This window comes from Halyomorpha halys, unplaced genomic scaffold, assembly GCF_000696795.3.
Source record: "Halyomorpha halys isolate HHAL.00 unplaced genomic scaffold, Hhal_1.1 Scaffold293.1, whole genome shotgun sequence".
In the NCBI taxonomy this organism is placed as follows: Eukaryota; Metazoa; Arthropoda; class Insecta; order Hemiptera; family Pentatomidae; genus Halyomorpha; species Halyomorpha halys.
This window is the reverse complement of record NW_027115239.1, coordinates 1,374,128-1,386,342: the sequence shown is the minus strand read 5'-3', so window position 1 is coordinate 1,386,342 and position 12,215 is coordinate 1,374,128. Positions and strand designations below refer to the sequence as shown.

Genomic DNA, 12,215 nt, shown 5'->3' with positions numbered 1-12,215 from the left:
TTATCCATTTGATATTAGTGTTTTTAATTTGAACCCAAAGTTATTTCTTTCATATTTGAAAAAAGTTAAAAAACTATTCAGATTCTTTTTATTTTTTATTTTAATAATTTAAAATTATTACAATATATACAAATAAATAATAAGGATGCCAGATGTAGAATACAACTTGGTCTCACAAGCTAATATGATAGCTCACCAATATGAATTTAGAAATGAGTTCAATGCTTCATACGAAAACGGAATATTGAAACATAAAGGCGGTATCCTTGAAAAGATCCTGAACCACAACTTCTCATATAATAGAGCATTGAATAATAATAATAATAATAGAGCATTGAACTCAAACATTAACCCCATATACCCATCACTCTGCAGTTTCAACCTACTCAAACTTGAACCATATCTATCATATAGGCTAAATTAAAAAAAAATAAAATAAGGAGCAACATCCAACTAATAAATAAATAATTGACCGTATAATTTCAAATAATGAAGAAGATGGTCAGGGTTATGGTAAAAAAAAGAACAAAAATAGTTAACAACTATTTATTTTCCGACATTTCGTCCCACTTTGGAGAGCTTTATTATGGCTGTTAATTAACGTTAAGTTGATTAAGACTTTTCATTACCACTGTATGTAATCAATTTTACCTATTTTTACAATTTTTTTGGAAATGGTGCCAACTATACAACCAAGATGGCTCTTAAGACTGAGAAATTGGAAATAGCCAAAAGGGACATATCTTTCTCACTCTCATTCTTATGCACAAGATTTTGTTAAATTATTGTGTTCTTGTTCAGAACAAAATTGATATCCGTTATTAGAACCTCGATAAACCCCTGAATATGAATTTTAATAGCAACAGAAAAATATAAAATTTTTGTTCTAAACGATTCCCTTTTGAGTTTTTCCAAAAATCACTAAAATTTCAAAGGCTTCAACGACTCTACTAAACCAAAGGAAACTTGCAACTAGCCTAGGGTCTTATAAATTGTATGTAATGGATAGTACAAACCCGACCTTGTTTGAGGAATTTTTCATTATTCTGCACAACTTTTTCTATCTAATAAAGGCATAAAATGGTTAGAGTAATTAGTATGAGTCAAGGAAGGAAAAACTCAGTTTTCAGAAAAAAAAAATCTAGAGATATATAAAACAATCTGGTTTTGACTTATGCGATAGACTTGTCCCAGCCTGCACTGTAGTTGGCTGAGTCACTTGAGTAGGCTTATTCCACTAGCGATGAGGATCTTCTGTGAGCTTGGGAGGTTATTTGTGGCGAAATCACCGAAAAAAAAAACGTGGCAGAATTACTTTGAAGACTGTTATGAGGATAGAGAATTGTATTTTATTCGGTGGAAATTATTTTGAAAAATTATAAAAAATAAAGTTGTGTTGCAAAACTTTTTTTGTGCCATTTTTATTTTATACTTCCATGAGATTATATACAATGGTGTTGTACGTTGGTAAATTATAACAAAAAAGTTGCTGTTACATCTCTGGCATATACCTGCCCTAAATATTTTTAAAAAAAAACATTTTTACCAAAATAGGAAAAATTTAATATAAAAACCTATCTTCCAAAATGATTTTCATAAATAAAATTTTAGCAAATAATTTTTCTACTGAAGGTGATATCATAAATATATTTTTTCTAGGCTGGTAACTAGCTCACAGGAATAAGCTGCCTATTGCTCACTTGACCTTGGCACAGCAACTGGCTCCTGCACTGAGTCTGTTTAATCTCTCTGTTCACATTGTTTGAATACGTAATGTTCCCTCTGTCGTAATTTGTAAAAGTTAAATTTACAATTAGACAGAAATTTTAATTTATAATGCTATAATATTTTATCTTAAACTTCATGAATAAGCATAGGGAACACTAGGTAATAAATGAAATGAATTTTCAAGTTTGTCATGTAGTTAAATACATATTATTTTATTGCATAGTATATAATAGATTTTAACTGCATTGTAAATAACATTTGAGATTTGAAAATTCATTCATTTATATATAATTTTTTTTATTTATTTAGTTTTAAAGTTATTTAGTCAAGCAACAATAATAATCAATACTGGGGCTCAGATATTTCTTCCTCGGTGATTTTTTCATTAGATCTAGAGGATTCATATGAACTGTGATCAATCAAAGAATGCAATCCTCAAAAATGTGATATTTTTAGGAGTTGTATTAGAATTGTTTATTATATATCACATTAATCTCTTGGTTCCTCGCAAACAGCTTTTATGTTTTCTCTTCTGATTGTTGTATAATTCACTTCGCTTATTCGGTCTGCTTAGTGCTTAATTCTGTTCTATTTTAATAATATATTCCTTGGGTTCTTAATAAGTGAATACCCCAATGATGTTATCATTCAATTCAAGTCTGACTTTTTTTAAAAATAAAAATTATTTATTATGTTTTATATTGTTTAATGGAGGTAGTTATCATTGATTATGTTAGAATGATTTCTGATTATTAGGCCTATTTTTTGTAAATCTACCTGTGTCCTGATTTCTGTTTTTTTCAAATGATGTACAGCTTCTTTATTTAGCAACCAAATAAACCAATTAACCAGTTTTATGAATTAAGAGCAGTTCTGTTCATGTTTAGTTACCATAGCAAATTTCTATTATCAATCTTCTTCGCTTATTGTGTTTTCATTATGGTGATGTACGTATAGACGTGACGTAACAAGAAATTAAAATGTTATTAGCACACTTATAAAATGTAGGTTTAAAATGAAAATATCAAGAATAAGTATAGTCTATTTTCATTCTTCTCATTTTGCTAATGTACGTTCCACATAAATGTTATGTTCATAAAGTTTTGATAATGTAAACAATAAATTAGAACAATGTTCTCAGTGGATTCCTGTTAGTACTAGCCATGGTAACTAAAATGAATTAGTACTGATGATCACTTAAAGATGTGGTTGTTCTATATTAGTATGTACTTATGTGCTGTTTGAGGTTATCAATTATCCATTTATGGGTTGAATTATCAGGTAGATATGTAAATATTTGTATGTATGTATAGAACAAATTTTGTGCAGTTGCATTATGTTAATGCGTTTAGTTGAATCTATATGTTATTCACATTTTAATCAATGGATGATCTAGTCTTTCAATCCTCTATGAGTTTATTAATTTTGATTTCTTATTGCTGTACCATATTATATTGAATGGATTTTAGATTGAAGTAATAATTTTAAGTGCCATATACAATAATTATGATTAATATTAGTTTTAGAATAGTGTTAATTTGCATGTAGGTTCTCTTATTATTAAAGTTATTCCTTTTATAATGTGAGCAGGTTATGAATCAATCAATTAGTTTTGTTACTTTATTATGTGGTGCAGAAATCATTGTATTAAAAAAAAATAATGAAATGAAAAAAAAAAAATGGCTACATGAGCAGTTTATTCGGATATTTGTTAAAGTTTTATAAACTTAACAAAAGATCTAACTAAAGTTGAGGTTGGCAAAATGTATTGGGGTATGCTGTACAGGTTTTAAATTCCGGCCTTTTTGGGTGCTATGACAAAATTAATCTTATCTATCCTTGCTTGAGAGAGAGGACTTTCACCATAATTGATAGAAATTTTAAAACCAGTTGTTATCGCATTAAAAGATTATTGTAAGATATGTAAAAACATAAGGATATTTACAAAACAAAATTATAAAGTGAATATTTTTGTTTACATTAATTTTTAGAATCTGTTTCATACCAAAATCCTTGTATATGACTTTAAATACCCATTGGATTCCAACTGACAATAGCTACTTTTTATTAAAATTTAGTTATTCACAGTTTATTTGATGAACCATGCAGTTCTATACTATAGCCATTACTACTTTTCCTTTAACATTTAATTAATCCTTATTTAAAAGAAATTTTTTTTACCTCTCAGACCTCTTAGTCATAATTTAAAAAAAAAAAAAATAAACTAAGTTAATAATGAAAAATATTCATCAAACACCTCTTATAAGCTTAGACATGATAACTAAAGGCCACTGACACAAACAAATGGTAAAACTCAACTCAAGTAAATCTTTTAATGTGATAACAACTGGTTTTAAAATTTCTGTTAATTATGGCGTAAGTCCTCTCAAGCAACAATGGATAAGATTAAGCTTATCCCCTGTAATTGATCTGTACCAAAGTCTCCTAACCAGCAGTTGGAAAGTCTCTGTTTATGTGAAATTTGATATTGAATAATTTTGCCACTGGAGATTTTATGGTATTTTGATTACTTGAGTATATTTTAACAAGTTAATCCCTGGTAAATTGTTTTTTAAAATTTTAAAAAAACAGACATTTTATTACTAAAGACAGGCTTACTCTCTGTGACATATGTGTTTTATTTTAACTGTGTGTAAGTACATGTTTTTTTTTTTTTTGCATGAGTTCTTTATTGTTCTCTATTTCCATTGTGTTTCTACCTCAGCTACATCTCGTTTCATTGGATATTGCTAGTTCTGTTGGTTTAACACATTCAGTTTAACTTTTTAAAGAGTTATAATGTGTGATTTTTGTAAAATGGTTTGTTCTATAATTAGAGACACTGTTAGCTAATTTCAAGGGAAAATTTGGGTAGTATTACTACCAAGAAAGGCCAGTTGTACTGTATAATGTAACCATAATAGCAATTACACTGCCTTTGTGAACTACCAATCAAATTGAATAAATTATTGTTCTTTGTAAACCTACCTTAAGAAATGGTTTGGTTTGAACACATTTGAAAATATTTGTGGTTCAGTGGATAAATATTTGTCTCATGTTTCATCATATATGGGATTAAATTTTATAAATTTTAATGTTAGTATTGTAGATTGTGAAATTTTTATGTCTTGTGAACTAGAAATTATGATTTAAAATAAACAAATTAGTTGGAAAGTTTTCAGCAATTAGGTCTTCCTTAGTTTTATCATATTGATGGTGTGATTTGCAATATGTTTATCTCTATTTTACACAGTTTTACAGAAAATTAAAAAAAAAAGGTTCAGATTGTTTATCTTCACCAGGAATATTTCCTAAACAAGGAAAACATAGCAACAACTTTGTGGAGATGAGCATTTTTGCAATATCTGAATAACCATAAAACTAATAAAATTTTGAATTTATTTTTTATTAAATGAAGTGAAAAATTATTCAACTGATGCCATTGAAATTTAAGTGTCAGTCAAATTGGAGCTATGCACTTTGAAAATTATACTATCAATATACTTTTTGTTGTTTTGTGTTATGAATGTATTCATTAATTATTTTAAAATGAATTATTATTAATTTTAGAAACTCGTAACCACAGTGATAAATCATACTGATTTATTTTATGGGTTCAGTTATTTGCTTTTAATTTTTATATTATTAAATATGTTTATGACACATCACTATTAAGTATCTTTTTAATATTTTTTATGGTTAATTCCCTAATGTTAATGATATATTTTTTACATTATTTTGATTGACCTTGGACACCTATTGTATTCAGGATCCACTTTTTTTTATTAATATCTCAATAGAAAAAGAATAGTTGATCACTTTTTATATTGTCCGAGGGGCATATAATTCAATGAATAAAATCCATTCATATATGCCTCGTAAAAACAGGTAGCATCTGTTATAAGTTGCTTAATGATATTAAAGTATTAAATCCCACTTATATTATTGAAGTTCAATCGATTAATTTGATAATATGTTTATACATATTCTTTCCATAAGTCTTCATATTTACCCTCAGCTCAACAGGTTGGTTCGAGGAACCCATACTGAAAATTATTTGTCTTGGTTATTCATTTTGGTGTTCTTTACTAATTTATTTTTCACTTTTTTTTTTAGGCTATGTTATCTATTTTCATATAAATAAATGCATTATATTGAACATATGATTTGATTTGAAAAGTAGACAAATAATTGCATCTGGGTCCGACAGACTCACCTGTCGTATTATGGGTTAATATTTTATTGTTCTAAATTCAGAACTGTTTTTACTTGGATTTTTCTTTTATATTGATTGTTATACTTTTAAAAATTATAATTGAAGTGAAGGTACTAAAATATTTTCAAGTAACTGAGCAGAGCCACAAGAGCCATTGTTAAACTTGCAAACAATTATTTTTATTGAAAGATCACTCATTGACCGTGTACAATAATAAAAGGAAGATGGTCCGAGTGCGATTAAAGAAAACTGTTTAATAGTGACTAAACTATCTATATTGAGCCAACGCGTCAAGACCATATTCCTTTTATAATTATTTTAATTCTCTGTCAATCATGGTATAAGGATTCATGTTTTGTAAGGCACAAAATTAACAGAAATGCTGAACCAAACATCTTATATGGCATGTTAAATGTACTGCATTTGTTAACTTAGATATATTCATCTGTAATATATTTAGTAAATTTTACAGAGGTATTAAGACTGTTTAAAGATACAGAATAATTAATATATATATTTGTTTACTTAAATATATATTAATTTAATTTAATTTAATCTCTGTTTCTGGAGATATGTACCTATCATTATATCTGTATCTAAGCAATATATTATTTTTTATGTTTACAATAACTTGTAAGATTTATCTTTATTATTATTAATTACTTTAATCATTCTGTTTCTTATTTCAAGCCAGTTGCAAAATATTCCTCATGCTGCTAAATCAACATTTTAAAGAAGTATTTATGTTCTAAAGATGAGCTGGATTGATTATTGTTTGTATATTTTGATTGTTATGAAATTAAGGCGTTTTATTCTTTCCTGTTTTGTAATGGTAGAAGTTATTTATTTAATTGGCAAAGGGTTACCTCTTTCAGGAAAATATTTACTAGAATAATAATATTATACTATTTATTTTATATGATTATATAGTGGAACTACTTAGATTCGTAATGTTAAAAGAAAAATAAGAATAATATAAAAATTAATTCTTTATTATTTTCTTATACTGCGTCATGAGTTTATCTGCTGAGTATAAATATTGATTATTCTAGGTGACAAGCATTCCTTAACTATACTACTATTGAGAGCCTTTTTAATTGTTAGAAATTATTCTTTTATGAGCTTAAAAATAATAAATTATAAAAACAAATGTAGCTAGTTATGAAAATATCATCCTTTTATGACTATAATTTTGTTCTTGCGAGTAAAATGTGTGTCAGGATGTCTGGAGGGGGAGGACCTCCTTTGAGTTGAAGGCTCTTTTTTTGATGCTTTGTCTTACTGAATTCTATCCCATGAGGTCCAGAGTTTGGTGGTTATCGATTCCAAAAATGATTAATGTTTCCTCTTTAGTGTGTACATGTAATACAATTTTGTGTGTTAAGATATTGCATACAGAGATCAATCTATATTTACTGTGATGTGATAGTTACATGTGAAAAGGAGAGAAAAACAATAACATTATTTAAGACTGGTCTGAAATATTGTTTAAATTATCCATGCTTCATTATTTAGTAATTTATAATTCATTGATTTAGCAGCATTACAACAATAACATGAAAAAAACTTGAATAAAATATCTCTGTAGCTTATAGTTCCCTTTTATTTTAATATTGTGCTAGAATAAGCCCATATTTGAGATAACTACCTTCTTTTCATTGTTAACAATTGTTGTTGGAGTGAATTCAGTTTTAGTTTTCATTTAAATGTTCATTGTAACAAATTAAATGGTGGGTTAAAGCAATAATTTTGTTGACTCCTCTTCATCCTTCTATGTTATTTATGTATCTTCTGAAGTTTCATCTATTAACCATCATTGTATTTTGTAATGTAAGCCTGATTCAATTAAAAATGGGGCTTATTATCTTTAAATTCATATTTTATTTCAGGTTTGCTTTTTTAAATTAATATTATTTTGTTTCATAACATCACTTCCAAAAAATAACAACTTTTATCTATTAGCAAGGCAATAGTATGTTTATCTTTGTTTTATTTTAAAATAGATGCAATAATTAGATTTAAATATAGGTTTTGCAGAAGTAAAACATATTGATCTCTTACTGTAATTGTTATGCCTATTATACGTGTGTGTATATATTCTATTTTTTTTTTAATTCTTAAAAATTTAGACCAGTTGCCTATTATAGTAAGTTCTAGAGATATTCTTTTATTCAAATCAAAAACATGCATTAGTTGAGAATAATAAATACACCAAAGTAGCAATATGGCGAACGAAAGCACTGATTTAATAATTGTATTGTTTTTGTAAATTAGTACTTCAAATATATTTAAATTAAAAATCATTTGAATTGTAATAATAACTTTGTTTGTCGGTGTTGCAGCTTTGACTTTATCTATCCTCCAGAAAATGGTGAATAGATAAACTCATTTCTATATTTTAAACTTAGGAAATAGTGTCTTGATTTTTCAAAGAAAATATTTTTGTATAATAAAACTATTATCTTTAATGATGTTTTAAAATATAAACTTAGACCAGGTGAGGAATATGCATTCCTAACACCAGTGCCTAGATACTGGAATTGTATGTTAAATCTCAGTTAAATAGATATTCAATAGCATATTGTTTTTGGCATAATTTTGCAAATAAATGATATATTTTCTAAACTTTATTTTATTTCCCTATTATATTTTAATTATTTGTTTGCTTTACATGGAATATTAGTTTCTAAGAAAAAACTCAATTTCAACACCTATATTATCTCCAGTTATTCCAATATATTATACTTTAGATTAGTGGACATTTTCAAACCTCTGGAGGATCTGTTAGTTGTAATATTTCTACCTATCCAGTTCTTAGAGTTTGAACTTTTAATATTGAACCCTTCCCCCATAATTTATTATCCCAAAATCCTTTTCTTTTCATAACAAAATGATTAGGATGTCCTTCTCCCATTCTCAGTCCTTAAACAAGTACCTTGATATTTTGATTCTTTATTTTCAAATAAAATATTTATAAATATCACAGTATATTATGTATTGGGTTGTAAAATAAGTTTGTAGCGTTTTTTAATTTAATCCTATCTTTGTTAATAAAATCATGTTTACTTGGTCAATAATGTTTCCATACTCTAAAAAAGGATTATTTAAGGTGCATTTATGCATCAATTTTAACTAAAATTCTTTATCTTTGAGTACATACATATGGGCATGAGCATTCCAGGTGATGGATGTATATTGGTCACTCTGTACAACAATAAATTTTGGTGTTCCTCAAATTTATTTTACCGAAAACCCCTCCGAAATAATGTTTAGAATAAAGGTTTGTAATGAACCTTTATGGAAAAAGTTGTATGAATAAAAGTTAAAAAAAAAAAACCTATTCATAAGGTTACAATCTTCAATAAAAACTTACAGAAGGTTATAAAAGTATAAGTTCAGATAAAACATTTTAAAAACGACCCAACTTGAAATTTTGACCTTTGTACTTAACCATTAATCCACGAAGCAGAACTTGTAATTCAGTCAAAGGAAATGTCTCAATATAGATTTTTTTATTTTTATTTTATGTATTAATTAGATGCTATAGATTTTATTGTTGAGCCATAGTCTTACTATAGAAACATGAATATTTTATCTCCTCTCCAAAGGAACCCATTTCTTATTGCGTTAACAACAATCGCTACCAATATTGGAAATATCAGTCCGTCTAAAAAGAAAATTTCAGTGAATCATTTTGGGTTATCTCTTTGTCCTCATATTTCTTCTTCCAGTTTTGCAATTCCATCCTTTTCTAAAGAAAGAAAGTTTATATTCATATTTACAAGAGGGAAGGCTCCGCAGGGTTTTCTTCGGGTGAGGATTGTGGATGAACCCAACAGGTGGAAACAGTTAATCTGGGAGCATGCCATTGAAGAATGGAAGCAATGTTGGGCATCAATGCCAAAATAGAAGATCTTTAAAAACACTATCTTACCTTACAAAGCACTAAGGCTATGATTCTATCCCACCAAAACTCTAGTATCCGAAAGGCATGGAAGGGTGTGAATGTTTTGTGTCTATTTGGAAATACTAATTTTTGACTAGGACATTTTAATTTTTTTTCTCCCAACATATTCAACTACACCAATTCCCCCAATATAAATTAGCGACATTTATTTCAAGATAATATTTGTTTATCTTCCAAGTTCAAGACAAATGTAAATTTGGCTGACACACTGTATACCTTACAAAAAAAAAAAACTGAACATCTAAAAAATTAATAAATATCTGTTTTTATATCTATGAATATAGTAGAACAGATTAAAAAAAAAAAAATTCTGTCATACAACAACTATCATTAATGGGGATCGCTGGGAGTGAATTGGCGGACGTTGCAGCCAAACATGCACTTGCCCTTCCGGGTCGGGGCGCGGCCATTCTGACACCCCAAGAAATAAGTCTCCTGATGAAAAATGAAATATTAGCTAGTTGGCAAGCCATGTGGAATGAAAGCCCGCCAAGCAAATTAAAAACTGTTAAAAAAATGATTAAACCATGGACCACATCAAACCGTTCCAACCGCAGGGAGGAGGTGGCTATAGCCAGATTGAGAATAGGTTATACGAATTTAACTCATGCATACCTGATCAATAAGCAACCACCGCCAAAATGTCAATACTGCAACAATGTACTTACAGTCAGTCACATATTTGAGCAATGTCATTTCTATTGCATGAACTTATGTAGATTGGGAGTGGGACCGAGTGTTTCAGATGCCCTGAATGATGACCAAAAAAACATAGAAATGGTTTTAATTTTCTTAAAAAGGAATAATCTTTTGAATAATATCAAAACCCAAAAGTTTGTCATATGTATTTAAAAAATCTAAAATAATTAATTAATCAAACTTATTTAGCAATTAAAGTATTTCAAATCTTGAAATAGAATTATAAAGTGAGAAGCGTGGGCGTTGATGACCTTAAGGTTTTACGCCCAAAAGCCCCAACCAACAACTATCATTAATTGATTTTTATGGACTGAGGCTACATGTTACATCAGTGGAAGATGAGTCATCTTGGGAATGGTATATCTAAGGAACTATTAGAGACTAATAAGTGTCTGTTAATGCTCAAAACAGTGCTAGTTAAATTCATTTTGAAGTAGTTCATAATGATATTCTTTATAAGAATAGCAGTTACTGTTATGCATTTAGTTGTTCTTTTCTTAGTTGAATACAGCTTTAAGTTGCACCAGCTATTTTCATGTGTTAATAATAAATTTTAGAAGGTGGGACAAGGTCATCCTTCACATCCATGAAATTTGGATTTACTTTTAAAAAATTTAAATAAATAGATATCAACACATAATAAAATAGGGGTCTTTTCTTTTATCTATGCTCAAAGAATGCTAAGGTATAAAATTAAGACTTTCAGAAGTAACCTCTCATCAATTAATACCCAAGCTTTTGCATTTAGTTGTTCATTTTCACTTACTTTACCTGTATATGTGGAATACATAGTAAAGGAAAGCATTTTGATCGTGAAAAATTTCGTATTTACGATTTCAATGAAACTACCCCTGAGTCCAAACTAAGTTTTGGAAAATAGTCTGAGTGAACTTTCTAGCTCAAAAAGAAAAGTCATGGGGAACAGAGATTACACATTTATGGAAGGGATATACCTGAGAAGTGACAGTAACTTTTTCATTAGATCGACAAACCGGAAGTGCCACTTCATAGAATCGATTTTTTTTATTTTTCCGAAACAGCTCCAACGATTTCAATTAAAATCAATGAGCAATCAAGTGGTCTTTAATACCAGGTAGGTTTTATCCTTATTGAAATAGTCTAACAGGACTTTAATATCGAATTTTCAAAAACTTTCCTTTAAAGTAATTTTTTTTTTAATTGAACTAAATAACCAGTTCTCATTGTTTGCAGTGCTAGACAATGGATAAATACAAAATATTAGAAAAATTGATAAATAACTGAAGAAGAAAAAAATCAGGAAAAGCGAGACCATCTAATCTCTTTCGCAAATCACAACAAAATAGTGATAACTTGGAACAGTCTACCAATCTACTCAAAATTTGGGTAGTAAGTGAAAGTTGTGGGATGCATGCATTGCACCTGATTTTTTGCTTAAATTTGTAATTAAAGAAACTAATGATTAAAAAAAATCGAAATAAAGCAATATTGGAGTTAGAAAAACAGCATAAGAATCCCACTACCCACTAGTTTCTTTAACAAAGCAATAATTAACTGCAGATTGCTAAAACACCTTAAAAATAATAAAATAAATTAACGAAAAATACACATTTTTACAACATGGAA

General features: G+C 28.2%; 1 protein-coding gene across 5 annotated transcripts in view; it reads left to right on the top strand.

Annotated features, from left to right (window-relative positions):
• Positions 1 to 5,055, top strand: part of raptor (regulatory associated protein of MTOR complex 1) — a 49,554-nt gene extending 44,499 nt beyond the window's left edge. For all 5 annotated transcript variants that reach the window (XM_067052293.1, XM_024359684.2, XM_067052292.1 and 2 more), the window contains one exon: positions 1,660 to 5,055. The gene's annotated coding sequence lies outside the window, so the exon portion shown is untranslated. The remainder of the gene's footprint in view (positions 1 to 1,659) is intronic.
• Positions 5,056 to 12,215: the final 7,160 nt, after the last annotated feature.